This window comes from Lonchura striata, chromosome 1 (genome assembly GCF_046129695.1).
Source record: "Lonchura striata isolate bLonStr1 chromosome 1, bLonStr1.mat, whole genome shotgun sequence".
Classification (NCBI taxonomy): domain Eukaryota; kingdom Metazoa; phylum Chordata; class Aves; order Passeriformes; family Estrildidae; genus Lonchura; species Lonchura striata.
In genome coordinates this window covers 30924186-30951617 of record NC_134603.1, presented here as the reverse complement: position 1 = coordinate 30951617, position 27432 = coordinate 30924186, and the positions used below count along the sequence as shown (strand labels likewise).

Genomic DNA, 27432 nt, shown 5'->3' with positions numbered 1-27432 from the left:
TTCTATTTGCAGACAGGGCAACTAAGATTAAATGCCCAACACACTTCTGAAGTAGCAGCAAAGAACAGGCCCTAGATTGTTTTTTCAAGCTACCCTAACACACTGTCAAACAAATCTTTTTTTTCCCCTGCCTGAAGGTTTTCTTCACTGTGAAATGCTTTTTTTTTTTTTTTTTTTTTTGCTTCCTACTATTTTTTAAGAAAATTAGACAATTTCTCCAGGTTTTTGTTTTATTTTATCTTTATTATTTCAGAGATCCTCTCACAGTTTGGCAAACCAATAACTTTCCAGGGTGCATTTATTAATTTCTGTTGAATAACCTTGATGTCTTAATGCTTCCTTTGTGAATGGAAAAAAAAAAAAAGTCATTACTTGTGCTTCCTCTTAACATCTACATTCCCACACTTAGTACAGAAACTCTTGCTGATATATCTGGAAATTGTACTAATTGTCACTATATTTGATTCAGAGAAACCTGTCTTAAACAGGAAAGGAAAAAAAAAAAGGCAGGACAACATTAAAACACATAGTTAAACATTTACCTAAATTTGTAACCAAAAATATATATAAATACTGAGGTGTAAGGCTGATAAAACAATAAAATTCATTGCATGAATCAGTAATTTTCCCTTTAAAATAGTCTAAAGTCCTAATCAACTAAAATATATTCTCCTTCAGTGAATGGTCAAAGCTTTGTCCTCCAAGCTATGTCAATTTAAGTAGTCATTAATGCAAGCAATGATGGAAACATCCCATCTTTCATGTTCCTCTCGTAGGACAAAAATCATATAATACAATGAAATAGAATTTAAGCAAATTTAAAGCAATAAGATTTTTCTGCCCCAGATTATGTCCTGTTTCTTTTAGAGCTTTCGGAAGCCTTAATGGTTCATAGCAGTGGGCAACAAAGAGTGACCTCTGAACAGTCAGTTCTGGGATTTAGACATGTAAATATTTTTTTCTCTTCCAACTTGAAAATGAAGGCTTCAGTTTGCTCTGCTACCACTCGTGGGGCTTTGTCTGATGACACAGATGTAGAAGCTTTGAGAAAAATGGAAATGTTAGTTGCCAGGAGCAAAACCGTGAGCAAATCCTGGTAAGTGTGGTCTCTCATCCTGTTGCAGGTCACCATCTCCTTTCTGTCCCTTACCCAGTGGTGGGGGCTGTTCCAGTGCTGCTGTTCTGTGCTGTGCTGGATCTTTGTGACTTGCAAGGTTTGTTCACATGATTACAGGCAAGAGAGGCTTTAAAGTACACAGCCTGTTAAATTCCAGTAAATGGGCTACTGCATATTTTAGAGGGAGCTCCTTACCACATGGTTCACAATTAGTGTGTCCATTTCAGCACTAAAAAGATACCTAGGAAAAGAAAATGTGTGTGTAAGTACAAAAAAGTATCAGAATAGAGCACTTAGACTAAATAATTAATACCATTTCATGTTTTGCAACCATATATTTTAGTCATCAAAGATGACTAAGGCTACAAATTCATGTTTATTGACAAGGATACATTTCATAAGTCACCATTTAAAATGGATTTTTATGGCTGGTCTTAATAACCAAGAGGCAAAACTATATTGCACTACACAAACATACTGCAGATACAAGTTAAATGGCCAAAAGACAGTAGAACAGTTATTGAGTCAAAACAAGAAAGAATTGTTCTATTCTCCCTGTATCTATCATTTTAAATATGAGTGAAATCACCAGTTAGTCTAAAAAAACAAAGTTAACAAATTTACCAGGCTTGCAACACACTATAAGTTTGCATTATGAGTTTACATAACTAATTATCATCATAGGTGTGCTTCGTAACGCTGATTTCAGCAAAAGCACTACCAGGAAATATGTTTTATACCAAAACATAACATTTTCTCACCTCATTTTTACCAGTCAGTACATTCACTTTTCTTTTACATGGTTCTACTTTCCTCCACATTTCTTCATGTTCTTACATAATTATCAGACTAATAAAAAATATTTTAATCCAAATAATCCAGTTTCCTTTTAAGAACTTTTCCAGTAGTGTCCTTAATAGTTTAAGCAGAAATATAGTCAAAAACATTTTGCTCTCCTGAGGCATATAATAGTTACACATAAAAAATAGCTTGCTATAGCTTCCTATTCTACCACAGTTGCAACATGGGGTTTATGTAACATTTAAAAAAGGAAAAGTTGTTTCATGATTCTGCAGTATCTTGTGTTCCTGCATTGGGATGGGTTTATACTTCGTATAAGTACAACCCCGCTATGCTTTCTAACCATGACAGTGTCAGCTACTTTCAGTCTTTTCTAGCTTAATGTCACAGCACAGATGGAAGCTTCAGAGCTGCCAGTGAAGCTGCTTGTGGGGCCACTCCTTACTCAACTCAGCCAGGGTGTACCCTACAAATTTAAATATGTGATTCATCAAAGAGGGTAGGGATTGCTCTGGGATTGTAAATTCTGGTACCAAATAAAGGATCAGAAGCTTAGGGCAAGATGAAAACTGTAGATATAGATAACAAAGATACAGTTAGAAGAAAACATATTATCAAAAACCAAGTTAAACATACTTATATTTTACTATCATAGAACTTTTTCACCAATAGATGATTTTATATTTGAAAAGTGGCTAATATTACTAAAGTAATTCCCAGCTACTAGTAGGAGCTTTACACGGTGACTTAATACAGTATAAAGTGACTTAAGATTCAAATATGCCTCAGGATGATTTCAACAGTGACTATTTGAAAAGAATACCCCAAAGAAATCCACTAAAAAGTCCATTCTTTAAACATTCCCCAAAGAATTTCTGTCAGCAAAACACAGAAAATGTTAAGCAATAATAACTAAACTTCTGTAAAACAAAAAAGAAACTCCTATTCTACAGTTTTCTTACCTGAGCTGGATAGACTGCAATTCATAATTGAAAGATTTATTCAGAACTGAATATGTAAAACTCTTAAAACCAGTGTTAAAATACCTTACAGGTCTCAGCTCTCTCCTTCTTTTTTTTTCATCACTCCATATGTTTCAGTTTATTCCCTAATGTACTGACCAGGAAGAAATAAGCCTACAGTGAATCTCTTTTTTTTTTTTTTTTTTTTTTTTTTTTTTTTTTTTTGTGGGGAGTTTTTGTTATTGGTTGAGGTTTTTGGTTTGGTTTGGATTTTTTTGTTTGTTTTCCTTTAAGTTATGCTGCATATTGCTGCCTATTTGGATCAGGCATGCTTTTATTTAGTACTCTCTATACCTTATTCACATCTGTCAACAAAAAAAGCACATCGCAGTCACACACCAAGGCACAAGTCACAAAACTCACAGAAAAAGTAAAAGAAATGATATTTATATGTCATTTTGATAGTCAAGGGAGAAGAAGTGTCCCAGTCCCTCTTTCTAAAAATAATGCTTCATACAGGTGTCATCTCTGTATTTTACTGGAGTTATCAAAAGAAAAAAAGTTGTCATTTACGGAAGTTGCTTCCTGCTATTGAAATAAAATGATGTGCTTTAAATCACAGTTCAGTTCTTCCATACCTTTCTTCCAAGAAAATCACGCTTACGTGTAGGGAAATGGGAAAAAACAGTTTTATTAACCCACCGTCAACCTCTATCTTCTACACAAATAACACACAGAAACTCTCTTTTGGTCATCTACTCCTACCAAAAATTGATTTAAAGTGTTTGCTATGTCTTAAAAAAAAACAACTAAAAACAAAACAAAAAATAGTAAAAAAAAAAAAAAAAAACAGTTACTCCTGCCATCCATAGCAATGATGTGCTCATAAAAAAACCTCACCATATTCTCTTGTCAGGTATACCTAATAGAGATTAAGAAGTCTCTAATTAGGGCATTAATTCCACAGTGCAGTGCAGTTGCATGCAAACTCCCATTTACTGACAGGTGCAATATGTGGGTGCAAATTTCTTGGCATTAGCAATCTACTCTTTTGCATTTACATTGCTAAGCAACATCATTGCATTGATTGACTTATGTACAGTACTACACTTTCACCTCTTAGGTACAGAAAGAAAAGATTGATTCCAATTTCGGTGCCACAGTTTTAAACAGATGCAGCACCAATGAATTAGGTGCACTTACTCCTAATTTACAGTCATGGAAGAAAAATAATTTTCTTGATTACCCTACTATTTAGAAAGCTCTAACTCTTTTGGATAGAATAAAGTTACACTGGTCTGAAACTCGCATGACAGTCAGGGGCACAGTTACATGTATTTTTCCACAAGAAGATGGCAGCTGTCCTCAAAGTGTAATGTGAGTTAACTAGGAAAAGGTGATTGACTGATGCTGAGGTTAATTGCTTGTTGGCATGCTAGAAAGCCTATGCTAACAAGTGCTGCTTATAACTAACAAGTGCCAATTATTTCCTTATATTCCAGAACACATTATATTATGCTAGGCACTATACAAACATCCAGAAAGATACAGACATCCCTACCCAGATCTGATAAGTTAATGATTTAAGAAAACCATGCAAGTTACTGATGAAAATGGGTCAGGGCATGTGGCTTATCACAAATGTACAGCTCTTCATACAATCCTATGAGAAAGAAAAACTTTGTTAAAGCTATCAATGCACAGAACATGTATTCACAATGAAAGTATAAATAGTTGTCTGGTCATAAACTTTATTTTCTCGGTTGCTGATCGAAAGCTTACACTAACAGATAGTGCTTATTATGTCATTATTAGAAACCTCTGAAATCTTTAAAATATTTTAATCCTGTTTCCACATTTTTGTGGAAAAAGAAAATATATATATATAGTTGGTGACCAACTGCACTTAGAAGCTTGACAAAACTTGCCATTTAATAGGTAGATTGCTATGTAAAATATTGCCTGATATTTGTATAATGCATTCACCTGGCTTGAAAAAATGCTGACAGAACTTGGATGCATATCATAATTTGTTGTTAAATTGCTATTAAATTCATAATTTTGCTGCTAAAGCATCGGTAAACACCAATTTTAATTGCATTAATAAAATATGAATTATGAAAGTAGGATTGTAGTGACTAATACAGATTTTCCCTATGATAATAATGATTTAAAATAAGATTAAAAAGTAGCATCTCCTCAAGGAAGAGGAAGTTAATGTACCAAAAATTATAGTGCAAAGCCAACTTGCCCCCCACCTCCTCCTAGACAAGTCATCTGCCTTGTATCAGTCAGAACAAAAAAAAGAAAGTTGATCTAGTAAAAAACTTACCCGTCTTTCAGGCTTTCTTTGCAAGAACTCTTACAGTGCCTGATAAAACTGCATGCTTTGTCTGTTACTCCTTGCCTGATTTCAAACTAAACATTTGTAATGGCATCACAATGTAGTCACGAACTTGAAAGCCTTTGTAAATGCATTAATTGTGAAAGTTGGGGTTTTTAACACCTTTTTCTAACTGTTAAGATGCGGAAAGTGTCAAATATGTTGGTAAGCTGTTGAAAAAGGTAAAAAGTGCCTAAACTGTGGTTTGATCTCTCCTACTCCTGCAGTGCAGGGAACATTTCAGCACAATGCTATCTCAAGAATTCAAAATAATGTAACAAAACTCTAACCATATGGCTTGTTAGGTAGGCACGGGAGCTCAGCACAGGGTTGGGTGAGGTCACCATAAAAATGAAAATATTTAAGAAAATCTAAGAATATTAAAATTGTATTTGCAAATATTGCATAAGTATTCCTAGACTGTTACAGAATAGATAGGTACATTTCTGTACCCATCAAACACTTAATAAAAGATAACTCCTCTAGGCAATTTGCAAACTATAGTTTCATCTAGATATATGTCATTGTAATTCAGGAACTTCCAGTTCTCAGTTTTTCTAAACAAGTATGCCATAATCTCTTCTAGCCCTGTTTCCGTCAGACCCTCATAAATCTACCACATGCTCTGTCTCCTCAGACTGCAGTCAAATTCACAAATATTTTAAAGGTATGGTGAAATACACATACAGTAAGTCCATCATCCTAGAAGGAGTTAGTAATTTCCTTTACCTGTGGTATATATTTCATTTTAACACATCTTTAATAGACACCAACTAATCATGTTTAAAGGCTACCCCTTTACTATTGCCCTTTATCCATAAACTGCTCTTTTCACTGACCTTAATATATAGGGTGAAGATAGGCAATCGTTTGATATAAATGCTTACATATATGATTTTGATATCAGTATACATAAGGTAGAACTAGTTGGGCTGGACGCAATTTTCTTAATTTACAAGTGCATATATTTTTCATTCCAAGTCACCTAATACCCTCAGAAATACTGATGACCCTAAAATTCAATGCTTTTCCATTTTTTCCTACAGCCTGTATTTTGTAAAAGAATAAAAAACATAATGACATTTGTAATTTCAGATCTTTTAAGAACAAAGTACTATGTGAAATTTATAATATAAAAATTCTCTTTTCCTGGAATTACAGTTTTGTATTTATTGAATGCGTTCACAGGCTCCCTTAGGATGTGAAATGTATGGAAATATATGTGCATTACTAAGGAAAGAACTAAATTTATTCTTTCCCCACATCATGCTCTTCTTTGCAGTAGAGGTTTTTAATTCAACACAGAGCTAGAATGAGATGGAGCCAATTTCCTGGTCTATATGTGTGACAAATGCTAAAAGTGGCACAAGATTAACAAATTAGTTGATGTATATATCTTTAAAGATTTTTGACTATGTCCCAAATCAAAAAGCATGCTTATTCAAAATGAAGATTTCCTTAGAGTTAAGTATTAAACAGCAACCTTATGAATTCTTGTAATTTTAAGATGGAATGATGCCATGTCTGACAACTAAAGAATAGCAACGTGAAAAAAATCTAAGAAGGTTTTTATGACACATCACTCTAATGATAGTAAGTTTTATTACAATAAATTGTTTATTTTTAATGATAAAATTTGGTCTTTTGATAAGAAATTTGCTTTGAAAAAATTAATTATTTCAGTACACAGGTATTTCTCTTAAGTACAAATATTGATGCTATTAACTATCAAAATATTAAATTCTTTCATGTTAAGCAATATATGAGATAGAAGCTTTTTTTAAAATTAGTAGAGGGAGAGCTACAGTATAGCCAAGTGTGTCATTATAGAATGGTTTCTTTATGATGGTTTGAAATAAAAAGTAGGGAACTTGACCTTTTTAGCTGACATAGTAATCACCTACTTGATGTAATCCAGATATCTAACACCAAACAATAAAAACATCTGTGACAACAAACCATGCAAAGCTTGTGGAATTATTTAATTTTTTTAAAGAAAAGATAGCAATATTTAATAATCAGATAAGCCTGGATTGGTTCGTCTTACACAAAAACTTTTGTGTTTTGCAAATGCTTGGTCTAAAGGGCTATAACTTAGAAGTGAAAATTTTTTTAAGTTCACATGCATATGTTTTAGAGTTACCTCATTCATTTTCCCTTTAAGACCTTGTCATAGTCCACCTGTTTTGCTTTTGCTTAAATTACATCAAAATAATAGCTTTCTTTAGAGGAAAAAAAAAAATCATACATTTCTACTGACTGTATCCAAACATGATAATACACTTAAAATTGAAGAGGAGCCATATTCAGGTTGCATGTCTCAGTCACCCAATCTCCCTTTCACGTATCTGCTCGTGTTGACAGACTATGTCATAATACATCAACAGAGAGATCAGCATAGAAGAACAAAAATTCATTGCCTGACAGCAAGAGGAAAACTGATTTCTACTATTAAATTAGCAAAAATATACCAATATTTCACTACCAATAAAGACACCATGGCTAAAAACATTCACCATATTATAAATTTGAATGAGCATTGGGAATTTTTTGTTTCAATAATCCTTAAGCACAAGAAAAAGGGAGGGGGGAGAGGGTGGGCTCAAGGATGTCAACATCTTTACAAGCAAAGAATTGATTTCTGGTAAAATGTACCATTACATTTTGGTTTTGTTACTCTTTTAAATATTAGTTCTAAACATTTAATTAGTGACAACTGAGCACTGTTTTCGCAGGATTCTGTTCTGACAGAGGCTCATCCTTATGAGGTCAAGGAGACGTGTGGAAAATGCTCTGTGTCAACAGAGAGCATCAGTTTGTTTATATCTGAGAATTTTTACTCATGTAAAAAGTATTCCAGCTCTCTCATTTTTAGATATAATTTTAATATACTATATAGAGCAGTGGTGTATCACTAGGAATTTAACAATACCTGGAATAAATAATGTCTTTTTGCAGCCTGGGGCAACATCTGCCACTTATGCATTAATTCTGCCCCTGTTTGAACACTCTACAACATATGCACTTCTCTTTTGTCTGTTATCCTAGAGTTGTGTTATTCCCAAATATTGACATCATCTACTTTTATCAGCACTAACTGCTCTGAAGCTTCCTAGTCTCATGCTCAGCTCTATTTCTTTCTATTGATTATCTTCCTCACTCCAGCAGGTAGCTAGCCAGCGAGGCTGTCCTGAGAAATAGCTTCCAATGACTTTATACGCACAATTTACACGGAATTGTTTAAAGAAGATATTAGCCTCAATACAAATCAGTGAACCTCATTTAGTCAATACTGCACAATTCAGCTGTTGGCACCCTGTCACATGTTAGTCTTTAAAGTCAACTACCATACCCAATCTGCACATTAGCCATAGTATTTAGTTTCATATTAAAATGAGGCTAGTTTTTCACTTTTCTTTTTGAAATCTATTCAATATATTTTCTACATCACCTCATTGAACCATATGATAGCAATATAATTTTAAGTATAAAAACCTGAGATTAAATGCTTGATTTTTGACAGTGTTCTTAAATATAATAAATTCAAAGGGAAATACTGTTAAGTTAAAATGGAGTGTTTTTCATTAAGTCCAATCAAATGGTAGACAACAAAGGATCTTTTATTTGAGAATATGAAGTGAAAATGAAAACCAGAAAACCTTTACTAAGAAAAGGCCTAGCTAAATTATGTTGGAAGGAGGTCTCCAGATTGAACCTGTGTGTTTCTTTTGCTAAGAATGAATTAAACTAAGATGCACTATGGGAGAACAGCTTACAAAAAAGGAAAACCCGTGCTTTACAAAAATGAAAACAGGGCCTAAATACAGCTACAGAGAAAGATCAAATATTTAAAAAAAAAAAAAAAATGCTACTGTAGCACCTAAACTATTCAAAGAAATTTGGGGGGATTTTTTACCCCTTTTACATTCCACAGCAGGGTACCAAAATCCTATATGGACATTTCTACAAAAATAATCTTTTCCTTCTAGCCTAACAGACTATGATCTAAACTATGATTTAGACTACAGATAAAAGATAGACAAAAAATAAAATATATGTGTCTATCCCTAAATCTGTTACTTGAAAAATAAGACAGCTCTTCTCTTATTTTCAATCTATAATAGACACACTTGTTTTACTGTATTCAGCATATCCATGATGTTTATATTGAAGCTTCTATGTACATACTTCAGCAGTATTAAATAAATAGGTATTGTTTCTAATTGTTGGAAGAAAAATACTTGGTTTTGGCATATTTGGCAAAGAAATATTTACATCTTTCCTATAAAGTGTTTCTCTTATAAAGCATAAATTCAAAGACAACCTGCAAGGATTTGTGGCTATTATATTTTGCAGGTGGCAGAAAATAAAATGTCTGTGAGTATAAAGATTAAAAAAAAAAGATTAATAAAAAGACAGCAAAAAGAAATTCCCACTTCATATTATGTGGCCAGTATTTTAGAAAATGCAGAGGAAAAATGCAGGCTCATTTTTAAGTCCTGATGAACAATCATCTGGACTTGTTGGTACACAGGTGTACCAATACCGATACCTTTTGAGAGAACATAAAAATTGTCTGCCTAGTGAGCAACTGGGAATATTTATATCAGACAATATCTTCATCCTAAATACAGGTAACTTGAATATATAAATAGAAATGTTTTGCATGGCCTCTGCTCCCTGCTCTTTTCCCTTGAAAACTGAGGTTCTGAGCCCCAGGTAGGAGACAGATGCTGAAAGATGACCAGTCTAGCCTTCCTGATACATCTTTGTATGCACACACACTCTCTCACATACACATATTTATTGCAACCTGATGCTCATAGGAAAGCTTTTTCCTCCTTTTAACCTTTTAAGTTTCTACAAGGAACATTTCAGAAACCAAAGTGAAAATAAATTAAAAAGCAGCGATGACAGAAATAGCTGCATATTCAAGCAGCAAAAAGGCAGGTGTGGTATAAGAATTCCTAGTGTTCTTCTCTGCAGTGCTCTGCTTTGCTGTTAGAGGATTTGATGGGTACTTTTCATGGGTCTATATATGCTTATGATAAGTGTACATGGAAAGAGGAACCTTCCAGGTACTGTGTGGCCTCTTTACTTGGGTAAATCTGCTTTTTTAAGATAAAATGTTATGCTGTATTTCAGCTGCTGTCTTCCGGGCATGTGCCCACACATTAAGTATTTTTTACTACCAATTATATTAGTAATCATTAAAGTAGATGCAAATTCCTTTACTTGTTTGTTATATAAATTACATATTGGTAAATCTTACAAAATATTTATAGGCATTCAGTACTCAAGCATGTTATAATTGTTGTGCTGCAGTATTTCCTCAACACTTAGTACTTATTTCAGTCATGTCTTATAAGGATTGATAGATAGAATTGTAGTTGGAAAAATAGTTAATTCAAAGTTAATTTCTAAAAATCCTACCCTTTTAAAGTTAACTCTGTGCTATATCCTAATATATAATAAATATTCTGGATAAGCAAGTGTACTGACAGGAAGTAAGCATACAATAAACAATACATTCTGGGGAAGATGCAGCATAAAGAATAAAACAACAAATGCATTCCAAAAGTTTACAAAGTCAGTTTGATGTAGCTGTTTTCTTAAGATAATTAAAAATATTTTAATAATTATTACCTATGTCTCCTTTCTTGTGACAGGAAAAAAAACCCCAAAATTTCTTATTATTCCTCATCCTTTTATGCTCACTTTTTCAGATGCATTGACTTACAATGTGCTTAAGTTAAGCTATAGCGATCACCTTTTCCAGACTGTCTTAAAATGGTAAATGGGTAAAAAACAAACTTAGGAAGTAGATTAGTATTATTTAATATCTAGTAGAATGAACCTTTGTACCTGAAACTAGAAAGCATTTGTAGCATTTTCTTTTTAATGCACAGTTATACTTCCAGATCTCAGGATTTCTTTAGAATATGTTCTTACTACGCAGAAAAGTGCACAGGAATAATTTGCTTTGTTTAGCCATTTATGTCTAGAATATACTATTTAAAATATCTAATGGGGAAAAAATGTTGTCTTCCCCACAAAAGCAGAATTATTAAAATACAATTATATTATTTATCAGTAGACAGTGATAATTTCTTTGCTTGCTTGGATTTTGATTAATGCTCAGAAATGTTTAGCCTCTTATTTTTAGACAGATGTCAGCATTATTGTATCAATTTTTCATCAGAAAATAGAGATACATGTTAAAACCACTTCAAAAATAGAGTTTCTGTGTGGGACCATATTATCAATGCTAATTATATCCCTAAGATAATGATTAAGTGGGACAAAGAGGGGAACCAAAGTGTTTGCAGAGCATGTGAATCTCAACTGGACATAAAGCTGCCTACTTTGCTTCCTGCTTTCCTTCTTCAGTCTCTTTAGTACATGGAAATATTACAAAACTATTAAAGATACTTTAAATAAAAATATTCTCTTGACATGATTAGCTTGATATTCATGTTTCAGCATACCTATCCAGGCAGCAGTGATTGCATGCCAGTGTTAAAAACATATACGTAGCATGATTCTTTGTGTGTGTTTGCAAGCTTGTGAAGGCAAACATTTCCTTTGAGTCCTTTGAGTGTGTGACTCTCTGTGTGTGACTGTGTGTGTGTGAGACTCTGTGTGTGTGTGTGTGTGTGTGTGTGTGTGTGTGTGTGTGTGTGTGTGTGTGTGTGTATGAGACTCTGTGTGTGTCTGTGTCTGTGTGTGTCTGTGTGTCTGTGTGTGTGTGTGTGTCTGTAGCCAGGTGCTAAAAGCGAGACTGAGGTCTGAGGGTGGAAATGAAGAGCGTTTCCTTTTGGAAGAGCCCTACTTGACCAAAGTCCTGCCCTCCAGTTTGAGAGAGAAGGATGGGAAGGGGCACTGCAAGAAAGGTCCGACACTGCAGCCCACTGAAATCACTTGTAGTTACCAAACGTGTTTTAAAGGAAAGTTTTAGATATACAGAGCTTAGAGTCCTATGGACTGTATTAAAGGAATCACAGCTACATAAATCAGGCTTACTATTAAGACTACCTTTTGGGGGTTAAAGTTAAGTGGCAAACCAGATGCACAATTTCACTGCAATTCTAAAGATAATTCTGAAATGATGCTCAGCTGGTGCAATATGTTATTTTCTGTTCACAAGATGAAGTGGAATTTAAATTTTAAAAACCAGTAAAGATTTTTAAGAGTTTTGAGGGAGGCCTATTTAGCTTCCACCTAATTTCAAAATTAGTCTTGGCTGTCTTCTCACTCCAACAGTCCTTGAATCAAAATTCCAAATCAGAATCTATTATTTTCTTACTCATGTTAAGCAGCATTAAGTAGAGGGAAAGGATTTTATTTACATTAAGGAACCAATCTTACAGTTTTCACACAGGAAAGGCATCATTTCAAGGCTATAGCAATTTATATTTCTAAAAAACCCAAAAACTAATCAAACAAAACACTTCCAAACAAACCAGCTTTTATTTTTCAGCATTACCTGATACCTATACTTAAATTAGATGTCACCATATTCCAGATACATAAAAGAGCAGAGCACAACGTGCAGTACCAGTGTTCCATCTCTCCCTCCCCCTCTCACCTACACCATTTTGATTTTAAATTTGCTGGAGCCCATTCAATTTATAAATAACCTTAAACTGTTGAACTGATCACTAGTTTATTTGAACAGGAGACAATGTTATGGAAACAAATCTAGTTAACAAGGTAATTAGCTTTTGCAATGTTCCTCAGAAGGCTGGAAACCAGCAGTTCATCACAGCACTATACAAATAGCAGTATGCAATGTTAAGCCTCTGCTTGCAGGGCTTCTATGAAACTCATTGGTCGCATTACCAAGAAAAAGTATCCAAGGGCCACCAAAACTGATTTATTCACTTGAAGAGTGGGAGGGTGAAAATATTTTCCAATAGTAACCTCCTATAAAAGCATAGGCTACTGCTGGCATTAAAAAGATGGGGCTAGAACCACAAAAATCCTTTTTCTTGCTTCCACAAAAGGCTTTGGGCCTAATTATTTTTAAGTATAATCCAGCCAACATCTTCTCATGCTTAGCTGCACTGAGTGACACTATTTGTGATGCCCAGTCTGCTGAAACTGAGCAGGTTGCTGTCAGTTTAAAAATGACTATAATAAAAGTGACCATGAAGATGGATCTTGTGATTTTGCGTTTCTAATCAGTCATCTGTGAAGAACACTTTTGCTTTGATTCAGCAGACTGGTGACAGCCATGATTGATAGTGCATGAGGATGAAAAAAGGTTATTAACTGTCTTCCTATTAAACTCAATGTATTACCCCTCTAGGTGCATCTCATACTTTAGCTTAAAGTACTTACTCAGGTAAGGTCAAAAATGAACTCTATAAACACAGTATCTATCCTGTTGTAGATGAACCAGGGGCTCTAATGCTAAATTTTGAATGTTCAGCACTAAAGCATATCTGAATCCTGACACCTTAATTACTGTGCCAAAATCAAACACTGAGCAGACCTTCCTATGCTTCTAAATATATAACTCTACACAAGTATTTTTGTATGAAACAGGAAGAGATCAGTTGATTCTGTGTGTTGGTGAATACAAACACACAGACAAATATGTTTTACTCACCATAATAATCTCAAAATAAAAGTTTGAATAATGTTATGTTAATGAAAAACACATAGAAGAGAGATATGAAGTGGTCTGACGGGTTCAAGTATGAATCTTACACAGAAAACAGCATTTTACCTGCTTGTAGTTAACTCCATTGTTAACTTGATCAAGCGTGATTTAATAATTTATGAAGGCTTCCTATTAAAAGAAAATACAAATATTTTACTGTAAATATAGAAGCATCTATTTGTTGCCTTACAATGTGTTTTAGACTTAGTTTTTATTCCCTTTTTCCTGATGACAATACTTACAATTATCTACTGAAAAAACAAAGGAAAATGGCACATACATTCATTTTCAAAATAATTATTTGGTAAAAATACTGATTCCTAGGGTACTTCTAATTTCTCGGGATATCTCTGTGAAGAGATAATTTTAAAGGAGCATAAGAAAAAAAAGAGTGAAATACTTTTCCTGTGTTCATTGTTATTCCTCCGGACAATAGAAATTAATTGAAAGGGGAAAATTGTCCACATTTTGTATGCAGGTTAGCACCTTTTTAGATTCACAAGTTTATTTTAGAAATTAGGTGTTTTACAAACACTTCTTCATAATCAGTAACATGTTAAATTTTTAAATTTATTTTAATAAATTTCAGATACTCTTTGAATTTGTTTATGCATATCTTATATTACAAACATTTTCTCATAAAAATAAGTAGAAATATAGAGCAAAAATCCCATGACTCTCACCGTGCACACTCTTCTCTGAAGGAATGTACAGACACACTTGTTTTAAATAAGCTCTTTCCACATGGCATATAATATCTCCCTGCAAAATACATCTATTCTGTATTTTTTCCAGAGTATTAAAACATACTTTTAAATTTAGTTTTATAACAGTCCTTCATTTCCTCTTTTACATTAAATCAAGAATATTTTTTTCACTCATTAACATCATTCCAGTGGGAAGCAAGAATATTATACCAAGCCAGATCCTTTTGGGGAAAGAAGGAAAAAGTATCTATCCTGACTATTATATAATGTACTGTCATGCACAAAGTCTGAAACCTAAGTAAATATTTTAATCTTTTCAAGGTGGTATTGAATTTCAGTTGTCCCTGTTGTTTTTAAACAATTTTTAACAAAACATTCACAGTTGGTTAAAATCCAGAAAAAATATAGTCTACCTAATATGATGATGCTATCTCTTGAAAAAATATTATTAAACAGCCCTCTGTAACATCTTTATTTCTGGAAAATGTGTTCCTTTCAGGTGCGGACTTGGGAATAGGCACCAATTTTGCCTTCAGTAACATTTCTGCTTTATAATAAATTGCAATCCTGTTGTAGCCCCGTGTGGATTTACAACTGGCAGGCTTTCTCTCTGACAATTTGGGGTCACTGTGGATATAGGTGAGCAATAATTTCAGAGGTGATGGAGATATTGACAGAATTTAAGCGTCCATGTTCCCAGGCAAAAATTTGTAAAATGTACGCTCCTACACTGGGTTTTAATTAATAAAACTTCTCGATTAGATTGTTTGCCTTGTTTGTGCATTGCATTTTCTCTGAAACTGTAAAAAATAGTAATTCCCATTTGTGCCTCTGTCAGTACTATGAAATATTTAAGTGTAAAAGCTATCATTCCTCTCTCAAGCACATTTAAGCAAAAAAGAAAGTTAAAGTTACCAGAGGCTTAGCTAAAAAACATAGAGCATGTTTTTAGAAAATCAGAAGTATATGACAACATTTGTTTTGGGTAGCCTTATGGGGGCCTGGAATAGGTAAAATCATTTTATCAGATATCACGCCAAACAGAGGCCCTAATGATAGTGAGGGTTTCAGACCTATGTTTTACTCATACGAGAAGGGATTGGCAGGATCAAGCCCCCTCTGTTCACTTCATGTGTGTAACCTAAAGACAAGAAGTAAGTCTAAACATAACTCCAACCATGTGTAAAACAGCAAAAATCTTTCAGTCAGTATGGAAGAAATTAATGAATCAGATTTATTCCTCCGGCTTCTTTAAAAGAATTGTCACAAGAACTAAACAGAAGATCCCAATTAATGAAACAAAGGAAAGTTTAGGGCCATTTAACCTGGAACAATTGTTTCCTCTGGTTAAGGTTTATATAAACCCAGAGCAGGCCTGAAATGTCAACTCTAGTGGTACCCTTTGAAATCCTGCTTTATTCCAGCACTCACTACACACACGAAAGCAAATCCTTAAACTGCAGGCTAAGTGTATGTGGCCCAACCAGGACCATACAAAGGCGACACACGTAGCATGTGTCACAGCCAGCAGCACATGAGTGACTTCGCCAGGGGGGATCCCTCATCTGGATCCCACTCCAGACAATCAGGACACAGCAAGGGAAAAGGGAAAAGAAAAAAAAAAAAAAAAAAAGAAAGAGTGGGGGAAAGGAGGAAAAAAAGAAAATAGCAAGAAGAGCCAGACTCCAAACCCCACCTCCTGCCCCAGACAAACAAGGGCAGGTAGACCGGCTGGGAAAGCCGGGCACCTCCCGCGGAGGGGATGCTGCCGCCGCCAGCGGGGCGCTCGCAGCGCGGGGCATCCGGCGCCCTGCAGCGCGGGGCGCGGAGCGGGACCCGCGCACCTGCCGGCCCGCCCCCGCCCCGCCGGGCCGCCCCCGCCGGAGGCGTCGCCGCTCCCGCGGCGGGCGCGGGGCCCCGGCGGAGCGCAGCGCCCGCGGCCGCTCCCGCCGGCGCTGCCGCGGCGTGCGCGGCTCGGGGGCGCTGCCCGGCGGCGGCGAGCGCCGCTCCGCATGCCCGCGGCCGCGCCGGAGGCTCCGCGGGGCTCCGCGCACCGGCCGCGCCGCGCCCCGCGGACACCGGGCGATGGGACGAGTGGGGCGGGTAATGAATTCCAGCAGAGAGCTCGAGAGGAGGCATTTTTCAGAGATCTGCCATATTTAACATTGACCACACTAAAGATGTTATTAGCGACTGAGGGGTGGGGAGGGCAACGGGGGATACGATAAGGGAAAATAGATAATGACACATAATCCAAACCAGAAGTTTGAAACCAAGTTTTCGCTGAAAAGAGCTGAACTTTTTTTTCCACTCTCTCGGTCTCTCTCTCTCTCTCTTTCCTTTTCTCTCTCTTTTTTTTTTTTTTTTTTTTTTTTTTTTTTTTTTTTTTTTTTTAATAGGCTGAGACTGAAAGACAGGGAGATAAACTTGTTAAGGAAATATTCCTCTAAGCAACCGGGTAAACAAAATAGCTGAAGTGAGACAGTGAAGGAGATGGGGGTAGGGAAATGCAAAAGACATACTACTATTTAGAAACCCCAAAGGAAATTGTAAAGTAGGAAATGAAAATAAGGAGGAGAAACATTTCTGTTGTAAGTTGGAGGGAATGAAGAATAGCGGGAGAAAAGGGGGTAATAGCTGCAGAAGGTCTGAAGTAAAGCACCACTGAAGATTAGCTAATGTCTAAAATATTTCAGCTGTGGAAAGAGCATGGTGTGCTCATCCCTTCAGCATGGGTGTGTGAAAGGGAAATGAGTAGGGATAATTACTATTATAGCACATGTCCAGAGGAACCAATCCAAAATAAGAGATAAATTTGGCTGGTGAAGACAGATAGGAAAAAGGCTGGAAGAAAACTTAGGAATACTTATACCCGAGAGGAGAAGAAGAGAATTAAAGAAAGAGAAAGGCTTCAGAAGTACGAGGAAACTTAGAGAACCAGCTGGACCGGGACGAAACAGCTACGGCAGAGATGGGGCGAGAGAATGAAAGTGGGAAGAGAAAGAGAATGGGAGAGATTGAGGGGAGCGAATATACCTGGGAGAGGGAACAGTTGGAGTGGATGGGAAGAAGGAAAGCAGGAGCGGAAAACTAGGAAAGAGGGAAGGAGGGACAGAGGGAGGGATGTGGGGAGAGAGGGAAGGAGACGGAGGGAGGAGACAAGGGCTGAAGTCTCCCAGCCTGGGGAAGGTGCAGCAGTGAGTGAGAGAGAGCTCACTCGGAGGGTTAGGTTAGATTTCCAGAGCTCTTAGAGCTCATCGACCAGACCGCTGGAGTCACTATTCAACCCGAGTCCCAAACACACGCCTCACTAACTACTTTACAGCCACTTTCATTGATTTTCTTTATCAAATAAACATAATACCCGTTACAGCAACACTTCCTCTTCGCGCAGCCAGAATGCCACAAGCTGATTGCTGCATTTCTCTGGCTTGCAGTTCCCCACCCTCCGCCCCTAAATAAATTGTGTTCTTTCACTTAAGTGGTCAAATACATTATTGCTCGCACAATTTTTCTGTAATCTGGAAGGTACTCTGCCAGCTAGGCAAATTGCTTAAATTGTAAAGTAAAAGGTCCCCATTCCCATTGCCCTGGTGTGGAGACAAAATTTCCCCCCAATAAACTCAGGGGTAGCTTATATATTTACATACTTATTTACCACTATTAAGAGGTAACTTAATTTAAGAGGTGATGTCAAAGAGAACAGTTCTGCCTTAAAAGCTGCAGGAAAAAAATTAATGTAATTTTACCACATGCACCTAAACTGTCACTTAATATAAGCATTTCAGCCTCAAATTTCAATTTTATTTAAAAAATCCCCTAAAAGTAGCCCCCTTCAAAAGCTGTTTTTGAACCAGGCTCTTCCATATATGTCAAAGGGCTGTTGAATTATTCATTATTATAATTACTATCATCATTGTCATTATCCCTTTCCATGTGGAAATAATTTTATTATCGTAATTTGATATCTGAAGAATTTCCTGTTAGTCGTTTGATAATAATTTTTTTCTACTGAAAAGTTTTGTTTATAAATGAGAGAAAAATATTTTAAATGCTTTTATGTTTACTATAGATTTCCGTTTATCTAATCGATTGGAATGCCAATAAATCGATTAAAGGTTTAGTGTTTTACAAACAACCATTTTGTGCTTTTTGATTTTACGTTTGGAATGATTTTAATAAAGCTAATGCCTTCTCTGAGCGTTTGTTCACCCCAAACCTAATATTCCATCGTTTCTACTATTTACAATTGCAATTTAAAGTGTTTCTAATGAGAAAAATAAATACAAATAAAAGAAGGAAATAATCTGACAAAATTACTTTGTGCCTGTGGTCAACATATTTAGGCAAAGCCCTTAAAAATCTTGGTGAATTATATGCGATCATAGAGTGATTGCGGAATATTAAATTAAACTTAGATAAATCCGCATTGAAGGAGGCAGCACCCAATCCTGAATTTATTTCCCATTTTCTATAACAGCATCACTGCGCTCCTCTCTTTGCAATGACAATGTGCCAAATCTAGGCATTTTGAAAACATTTTCCATATGCTTTAACTGGAGACTGATAGACAAAGAAGAAAAGGAGATGGTCTTTTTTCTCTTGAGGTATATTTCCTTTAACTTTTCCTCCAACCTTTCCTGATCTTCATCATTTTTTAAACAAAAGTTTGAAAATCATTAGGACCTTTCTTTTCCTTTTACTTTTTTTTTTCCCTTCTTGCGTAATGAATTCTTGAATTGTGGGGTTTTAGTTATGCTTTAATGCAGGACTATAGAACTGTCATTTCTATACCTTGGCGGACAATATTTTGGGGAGAAATCATTGATTCATTTACTTTTCGCTTGCTGCTTTTTGTAATTAAAGATGGTTTTAATTATATTTTTTTTTTTTGGTAAGTCAGATCAGATGTACTGCTTGCTTGCTAGAAGGTTTTTTTTTCTTTCTTTTAACGGTGCTTTTAATTTATGTGTAGTTTTTACGGATAACACAGAGGTGGTGGCTTTTATTTAGCTGTAAAATCCACACGTTTTCTTTGAAAACTTGGCTCCTTGGGCGAAAATAACTTTTTCTGGTTGCTTTATAATCGCTGTTTGTCGCAGAGGTAGTTTAGCATATTGTCTACACAACAAAGATTCCTGTTTTATTGGCAGTGTGGATTGCTGGATTTAGGTATAAATATTTCATAACTTTCCTCTTTCTGCAGTAAGATCGCTAGTTTTATCGGCTTTTTCTCCTTTTTTTCTGTCTTTCTATCAGAACCGTTTTATTTCTGAAGTCCCTTTTTGTCCTTTTCCAGGATAGAACGTAAAATTTTTCCCTTGGATATATCACTGCTGGAAATATGCTCTTGGGCTTTCTGGAGGGGATGGGGGGGAGCGGTGGTAAGCGGTCGTTTTCCTTTATTTGCATAAGAGCTGGTGAAGTGCCTGTGAAGTTGGTGAATTGCTATTGTTTGGGGCTAGTCCTGACTGTTTTTGTTTATAAACACTGGGGTGGTTGCCGGGAGGGGAGGGAGGTCAGAGCACTGTCAAAGCGCTGACCTCTGAAAGCCCAGAGGGCGCCTGGCTCCTTCACCCTCTCCTTTCTCTCTCTCCCTCTCCTTTTTTCTTTCCCTTCCCATCCAAGGCCAGGAGCTCAGGTTCAGGGCATTTAATCCCCGCGATCTGCCCAAGAAAGGAGCTGAAAAAGGGCTGTTAAGGCTCCGGAGGAAACGCCGGCAGCAGACTTAGACCTGGAAGGCTTTTATTTATAGTAATGTCCGGGTGCGCGTTTTTGTACGGCTCCAGCCAAAATAACAAGAAGAAAAAGCCAATCGGGATCGGCACTATTTAGCTCAAAATCTCAGCGAGATGTCTATACTATTCGGCTGTGATTTCTCTCTAAGGTCACTGCTCGTTAGACGCACTTTCAGTAGGTGAATGCCAAATCTGGGGCAGTGAAGGCAGAATTGAAATGCAGTATGTTATTATTGTTTTATTTCTTTTTCGAACAAAACTTTCCAAGAATCAGAGTGGGATTTTTGTTTTCTTTCCCTCCTCCCTCTTCTCCTCGTGTCCCCCCCCTCCCCCCCAATCCCCCCTCCCGTTTTAAGTGTGTAGTGGAATGTTTTGCGGGGCGTGGGGGATGGCGGGGAATAGCGCTGTAAATTAACAAAAGATTCGTATATATGATACCTGCAAAGAAAGAAATTATTAATAATAGCCAAACGCTTCGGGTTCAGAGTCAATTTCATCTCGGGAAAAAAAAAAAAAAAGGAAAGGAAAAAGTACAAGAGATTGCTATCAGGTTTAAGTATGTTTTGAAAAGAAGTTGCTGAGTTAAACAAAAATGTTAGTTAACACACTGCCTTTGTCAAATAGCCCCCGGGAGGAGAAGAGACAACAAAAAGGAGAGGAGGTGGGGGCTGGGGATCTGAAAGTGTCTGTAGCTCAGATAAAGGGTCTGTAACACTGAAATCTTGTAATACCTCGTTTCAAACTGAGCTCATCTATAGACTTAGGGAACGCAGTAAAAAGACATGGATCCCCTTTCCCTTGGGTTGGGGTCTGGGGAGAGGAGAAGGTGGGGGAAGGGAACGCTTATTAGGGAATTATGTCGGTTTATTAAAGAGGGAAACGGCTATGTCTGTAATTATGCAGATCCTTGTGCCCCTGTGTGTCCGCAGCACAGATTTAGGGAGTGAAATGAGCTTGACGGGGAGACGTGGTGTAACAGAGCCCGGTTTGGGCTACGATTTCTTTGTCTATTAAAGAATGGTCAGTGTCGGGCTTTGGCCCCCATCAGCTCTATCTCACCCAGGCCAATAAGTTTTCCTCAGGGCTAAGGCTGGAGATGGCAAAGGACAGAAAAGGCAGCGGGTTTTGAGTTTTTTTCTCCCCTTCCTTTTCTTTCAAATGTAACGTCACTATCAAGAGCTTTTTGTGGTTTCAACAGGAGGCTAGAAAAAACCCAAAATATGTAACGGTGCCTGCAGGAGAAGTTCGGAGGAGGTGGGCGGGGGGTCCATCGAGACCAGAGGAGAGGAGCTGAGAGGTTAGGCGAGACTCTTCGGGGGCAATCAGCTGAGCGAGAGAGGGAGGAGAGAGGGGAGTGGGAGCGGGAGCCGGGCCGGGCCGGGCCGGGCCGCGCCGCCGGGAGCCCGCCCGCCGCCGCCGGGAGCCCCGCACCGCACCGCGGCCGCGCCGGGTCCCCGCGCCTGCCGCCCCCAGCCCGCGCTGCGCTCCGCTCTTATCACATCCCACAAACCTGCTGCTGCTGCCTCCCGGAATTAACCTTCTTCGATTTTTCCTATCTACGTGGCGATCCCCGGGTTCCTTCTAAACTGTTAACATCCCGTAGTGCCTTTTTTTCCCCCCGCCCCCCCCCACCCCCCTCGATAGGTACTATTTTTAGGGAGAGAGAAAGCGGGAGAGACAGAGAAACAGAGAGGTTTAAAATGTTAGGATGGACAGTAAACAGTGACAGAAGAAACCTTGAAAAATGTGGACTCTCCTGTCGCAATCCCTGCCTTATTCCCCCCTCCTTTGTTCCTTAGCTGTAACTCAAGAACACCATAAACCTATATCCCCCTCCAAGACGAGAGAAAGGGGGGAAAAAATCTACAGCCAAAAAAGAATGACTTGACTGTTCTGACGTTTGGTGTTTTGACATTAATGACATTAATGATATTGATGTTTCACCAGGAAAAAAGCACTAGGAATAAAAGAGGTGGGGGGAAGTGCGGGGGGAGGAGGGGGGGACGACTTTAAAACTAAATTATCTTCGTTTCCTTATTCTTCCGTGACATTAACTATACGTGTTTCTTCACTTGAATTTGAAATAGATGTATTGTTCTCAGGTGTTTCTTCATCACATTGTATTTAATTGTCTTCAGACTTAGGAAATGTGTTGCCATCCTTCAGGCATGCACTTGAATGGACAATGCATCCTTCTATCTCAGAGTTCCGTTTCGTCTACCATTTAAACCTAAAAGCCCTCTTTCCATCATACTCCCTCAATCTGATAACTGTAAACAGGTTTCAGAGATTTCATTTTCAGTCTTTGTTTGCATTTTTTCCCCACCGTCTAAACAACAATGCAGAATATCGCTAGTTTTCCTTATTAAGTTCACTGACAGGGCACAGTGCCTGTGGAAATCTGCATACATATGCTTACACCTTTTTGAGCTGGTGCAATGCATAGGTAAGGCTTGGAAAAGCAACAAAGTTGCTCTCACTAACCCTCCAATGCCCCTGGCTTTTCCCTTAAGTTCGAATCTTGAAGATTTTCCTGAAGTTTAAAGTAAGGTTTCTCTGGATTGGGATAGGGGTCCTCCCCTGCTTTATTTGCAGATTCCTATTTTCTGAATAACTGTGCTTTCAGGGTAGTGGTTTGTTTTGGTGTTTTTTTTTTTTTTTTCCTTTTCCTTTTTTTTTTTTTTAATACTTTTTTTTCCCCTTTCCCAAAACCTTTTTTTCTTTTTTCTTCCTTCAAAACTATCAGGACCTTCACTCTGACCTTAAACATCTGCTTTTAGACACTCGGTTCCCTGACACTGGCCTGTGCTTCCTTAAGGGCAGCCTTAATTCATCATCAGGTGGGGATTTTCCTATTAGCGTTAGTTCCAGCACTTGCAAAATGTTCTCCTGGAGCAGGAGGTTTAGGGCCCAGAGAGGTGTATATTTCTGCCATCCTGGTTTTTGCTGGTTTGTTGTTGTTGTGCATATGTGCTTTTTATGGAAGGTTGTGATAAAACCTTCCTGCTGGTTTTTAGTGTTTAAGGCCTAAGACAAGGTTTTGATGTGTATCGCAGGAATCACGAACTTCAAAGGCTTGTCAGCTCTAAGGTTACGGTTCACCTGCACAGGGTCCTTGGTACTGTAAATATCTCCTGCATGTTACTGTGACTTAGTGACCATTTCTGGTATACCCATTTCTGGAATAGCATTATCAAAAATCTGCACGTGTTCCTGCGGTGTATTCGGATGCTCTTTGAATAGTCATGTTTTTATCTTCAGTAGGGGGTATTTTAAAGTATGTCTATTCCTAGTTTTAGTTAATTATCTTTTAATGAAAGTGTCAGTCATATTCACATCTGCAGTATTAGGTTAAGATAATTAGATTTTCAAATGAGAAGCAATCTTCTTAAATCCCACACAGGAAAATATTTGTAGAAGATTCCGATTTATAATGACATCTGTACATTTTACCCTACTTTTCATCATAATAGTGTGCCCCCCTCCCCTCAAGAATGAAATATGTCTGGTAAAATATAGCAGATAAAATATTAATAAAATATCAATACTTGCAGGGAAACTGGAAGATGATGCATGTATATGCATAAAACCTGGATTGTGTGCAAAGAGACCCTTTCCTTGGGCTGATATTTACTTCATTTTGATAAGACTGTTTACAGTTGTTATTGTATATTCTGTAAGGCTTTGCTTTTTACTTTGTTGGTATCTCCAAGCAATTACATGGTGGTCAACAAATAAAGTGTGCTATGTTTTGTGTGACTCTGTGTGTGTGTTGACTGTATGTGCATATGTGTAAATACGATGTAGGATGTGAACGTGCACATGTGTGCATTTGTGTGCACATGTGTAAATAAATCCGTCTTTATCTCCGTATGGGTAGTTGTTCCCTATCCTAGATATATTACCTTTCCTTTTGCAGATGTGTCATACATTCATTAGCCCATTGAAAAAATGGGATGCAATTTTTTTTTCATTAAATCCCCATTAAAAGAGAGAAAATTTAAGAGATGAACAGACAGACAGACAGAAATATCTCCCTGATGCAATAATTAATTTGGACCCGTTTCTTTTTAAGTTTCTGAACAGTTAAAAGAGCAAGTCTGGCATTCTATTTTTTTTTTTCTTTTATTTTCTTTTTTTTTTTTTTTCTAATTTTCCCTAGCCATCTACTTTGTGTGCCTGTGCGTGTGTGTCTGTGTTACTAATGAAGTTTGCAGACTTGTGTTTGTATCCATGAGCTCCCTTCTGCTGCCCCTTCTTCTCTGGGCTGGCTCTGTGGCTCCCGCAGCCCCGGCGAGCCCCCGGCAGCCGCGGCAGCTCCGGCTTCTCCGGCTCCGGGGCTGCGCGTCATTTGCAGCCCGGAGAATGTTGATCACCTCACTAATTACACCTCTCCCTCTCCTCTTCCCTCTCCTCTCCCTCTCCCTCGCTCTCCCTCGCTCTCTTTACTCTCTCTCCTCTCTCTCTCTCTCTCTCTCTCCCCTCTCCCTCTCTCTCTCTCTCTCTCTCTCTCTCTCTCTCATTCCCAGAGTGCATATCGGGAATAGACACACAAAGACATGCGCACTCAACTTAATCAGCCATTTTTTTAAACAGGGCTAAAACGATAATAATTAGCAGAATAAAGACATATCGGATTTTCATTTCCTTTCCTCCTTTTCCCAACCCCTTCACAACCAAACAGCGAGACCGCGGTCGGCACATGCTTTAACAACTCCCGGACCCCAAAGGACCGCTCCATGCCCCCCACTTCTTGCTCAATCATTTTTATTTTCACCCAATAAAGTTGGAGGATTATTTTTTTTTATTATTTTTTTAATGAACCTTCTCTCGTTTACTTGGATGTGATCAGCTGTTAAGTAAATAAAGCAAAACAAAAAAGAGAGGCGAAGATCCAGTAGGAACTGCGAGGGGAAATGGAAAGTAAGTTTTTTCTTTAACTTTTATTGAGTAGTTTGTGTTAAATTTAGGTCGAGTATCGATTATCTTTCCAGGCTGATCTTGCACAATCTTTGATATTTCGCTCTCGCTCTCTCTCTCTCTCCCCCTCTCTCTGTGCCTCTTTCTCTCTCTCTCACATACACACACACACACTCACATCCCCAGATCCCATGTACCTCTCCCCTCTCTCTCTCTCTCCCCCCTTTTTCTGCCTGTTTCCCCACTTTTAGGTACAGTATTTACTCTCATTTCGGAAGGAGGGGCTGCTTTTTCTCTCTCCCTTCTTTCTTTCTCTTACTGCCTTTCTCTTTTATTCCGGGGGTTACGTTTTGTTTGTGTAATTTTATTTTTGTTTTGTTTTGGTTTGGGGCTGTGGATTTATTTTCTTTTTTTTTTTTTTTTTTTTTTTTTTTTTTTTTCTCTTTCGGGCTGTAACTTTCATATTAAGTGAAGGACCCTGCTCGCTTTTGAGAAGAGCTTCGGGGGATGCCCCCCACTTTTTATTTCGCTCTTATTTTTCTAGGGAGCTCGGGGAGGGGGGAATTCTGTCAGATTAGGAAAGACGTTACGGCTGTCAGAAGTCATCCCTAGCCAACCCCTTTAGAGCTTGCACTCTTCTTTCGCAGCTCGGTCCCCCCAAAACTTTGAGGTGCCTTTTGAAGGCACATTCTGCTCTCCCACCCTCCTTTCCTCTCCTCCTCATCTCCACCCCCCTCGGCCTCTGAAACTTTCGCTTTCGGGCAGGGGGGGGATGCCAGCAGGGCAATGGGGACCCTGACTGCGTGCGTGTGTACAGGAGAAGGTTGTGGGGTGCTTTTCCCCCCTCTCCCCCCCTCCTTCTGCCCCCCTTTCGTTGGCAGGTAGGTTTCTCAGGAGCAGAGGCAGGGTGGCCGTGCGGGTGTGTGTGTGTGTATGTGTGTGTGTGTGTGTGCACGCAGGGCGACCGCGCCGCTGGCTGCCGGCTCTGGCAGCAGGAGGAAGAGGAGCCCGTTATGAGCGCGCTCCGCGGCTCTGTCAGTTTCGCCGCGCGGCGCGGGGAGGCGGCCCGGCCCGGCCCGGCCCGGCCCGGCTCGGCTGGGCTGGGCTGGGCTGGGCTCGGCGCGGAGCGGCACCGCTGGCGGGGGTGCGGGGATGCGCGGCTGCCGCTGCCTGCGGGCGGCTGCCGGCCGGACGCCGGCGGAGCCCGCGGCATCCCCGCTGTGCCGTGCCGTGCCATACCGTGCCGTGCCGCGCCGAGCCGCTCCGTAGGAAAGGCTCTCGCGGGCAGGGTCGGAGATTGCTTTCAGCGAAGCCTTTCTGAGATTTTTTGAAAGGGAGTGGTGTTGTTTTGCGGGACAGGCGCCCATTTTTTTTTTTTTTTTTGAACCGAGGGCTAAGGTGTGTTTAAAAAAGACAGCCAACAGACCAAAAAAAAAAAAAAAAAAAAAAAAAGAAAAAAAAAAAAAGGAAAAATAAGAAGAAGGAAAAAAAAGAGCTCATAAACAGCGAGCCGCAGTTTGGTTCCTGCTCTAACTGCTCGTGCCAGAATCAAGTGCATCCCTTCCCATCACGGCGGCTAATGGCAGACGCGTCCCTGCTTCCCCGTCTTTCCTGACATGAAATTTCCTACAAAATTGCTAATAAACTTTGCCCCCATCCGATGCCAACTTACGGCGGTGCCCCTCCACGCCTCTCCTGCTGCATCTTCTTCCCCCCCGCCCCCCGCACCCCACAGCCTCCCCAGCAGCGGCAGCAGAAAACACACGGGTTGGTATTTCTTTTGTTACCTGCGAGCCGGGCGGCCGGGGGTCTCTCATCGGCTGCTTAGGGCACTGGGTCCAACCGAGAGAGGAGCCACATCAGTCGGGTTCAGCCTGTTTCACCTCAGCGCCGTCCCGAGGAGGCTTTAGCCACCATTCAGTAACACACCCTCCTCCTCCTCTTCCTCCTTAGGTACCAAGGCAGAGATCGCAAACATAACACCCCCCTCCCCACAAAAAAAAAAAAAAAAAAAAAAAAAAAAAAAAAAAAAAAAGCCCAACCAAAAGACAACTTGCCAGGCTGAAGATGGTGGAGATTTACATTAAGCCAGACACAGGCAGGTTCACTCAGGAAGTCTGACCATCCCGTTTTCTG

General features: G+C 38.7%; 1 protein-coding gene and 1 long non-coding RNA gene across 4 annotated transcripts in view; one reads left to right on the top strand and one right to left on the bottom strand.

Annotated features, from left to right (window-relative positions):
• Positions 1-212: 212 nt before the first annotated feature.
• LOC110481798 (uncharacterized) lies at positions 213-27296 on the bottom strand. Its single transcript, XR_013339956.1, has 3 exons — positions 27084-27296; positions 13998-14060; positions 213-1358 (listed from the first exon to the last, which is right to left on the bottom strand). It is a non-coding gene; the product is annotated as an uncharacterized LOC110481798 (long non-coding RNA).
• ZFHX4 (zinc finger homeobox 4) overlaps positions 24912-27432 on the top strand; it is a 149153-nt gene continuing 146632 nt past the window's right edge. For 2 of the 3 annotated variants that reach the window (XM_021550550.3, XM_021550548.3), the window contains exon 1: positions 24912-25299. The gene's annotated coding sequence lies outside the window, so the exon portion shown is untranslated. Of the gene's footprint in view, positions 25300-25525; positions 25548-27432 lie in introns of those variants that run through there. The other variant, XM_021550545.3, reaches the window with a different exon arrangement.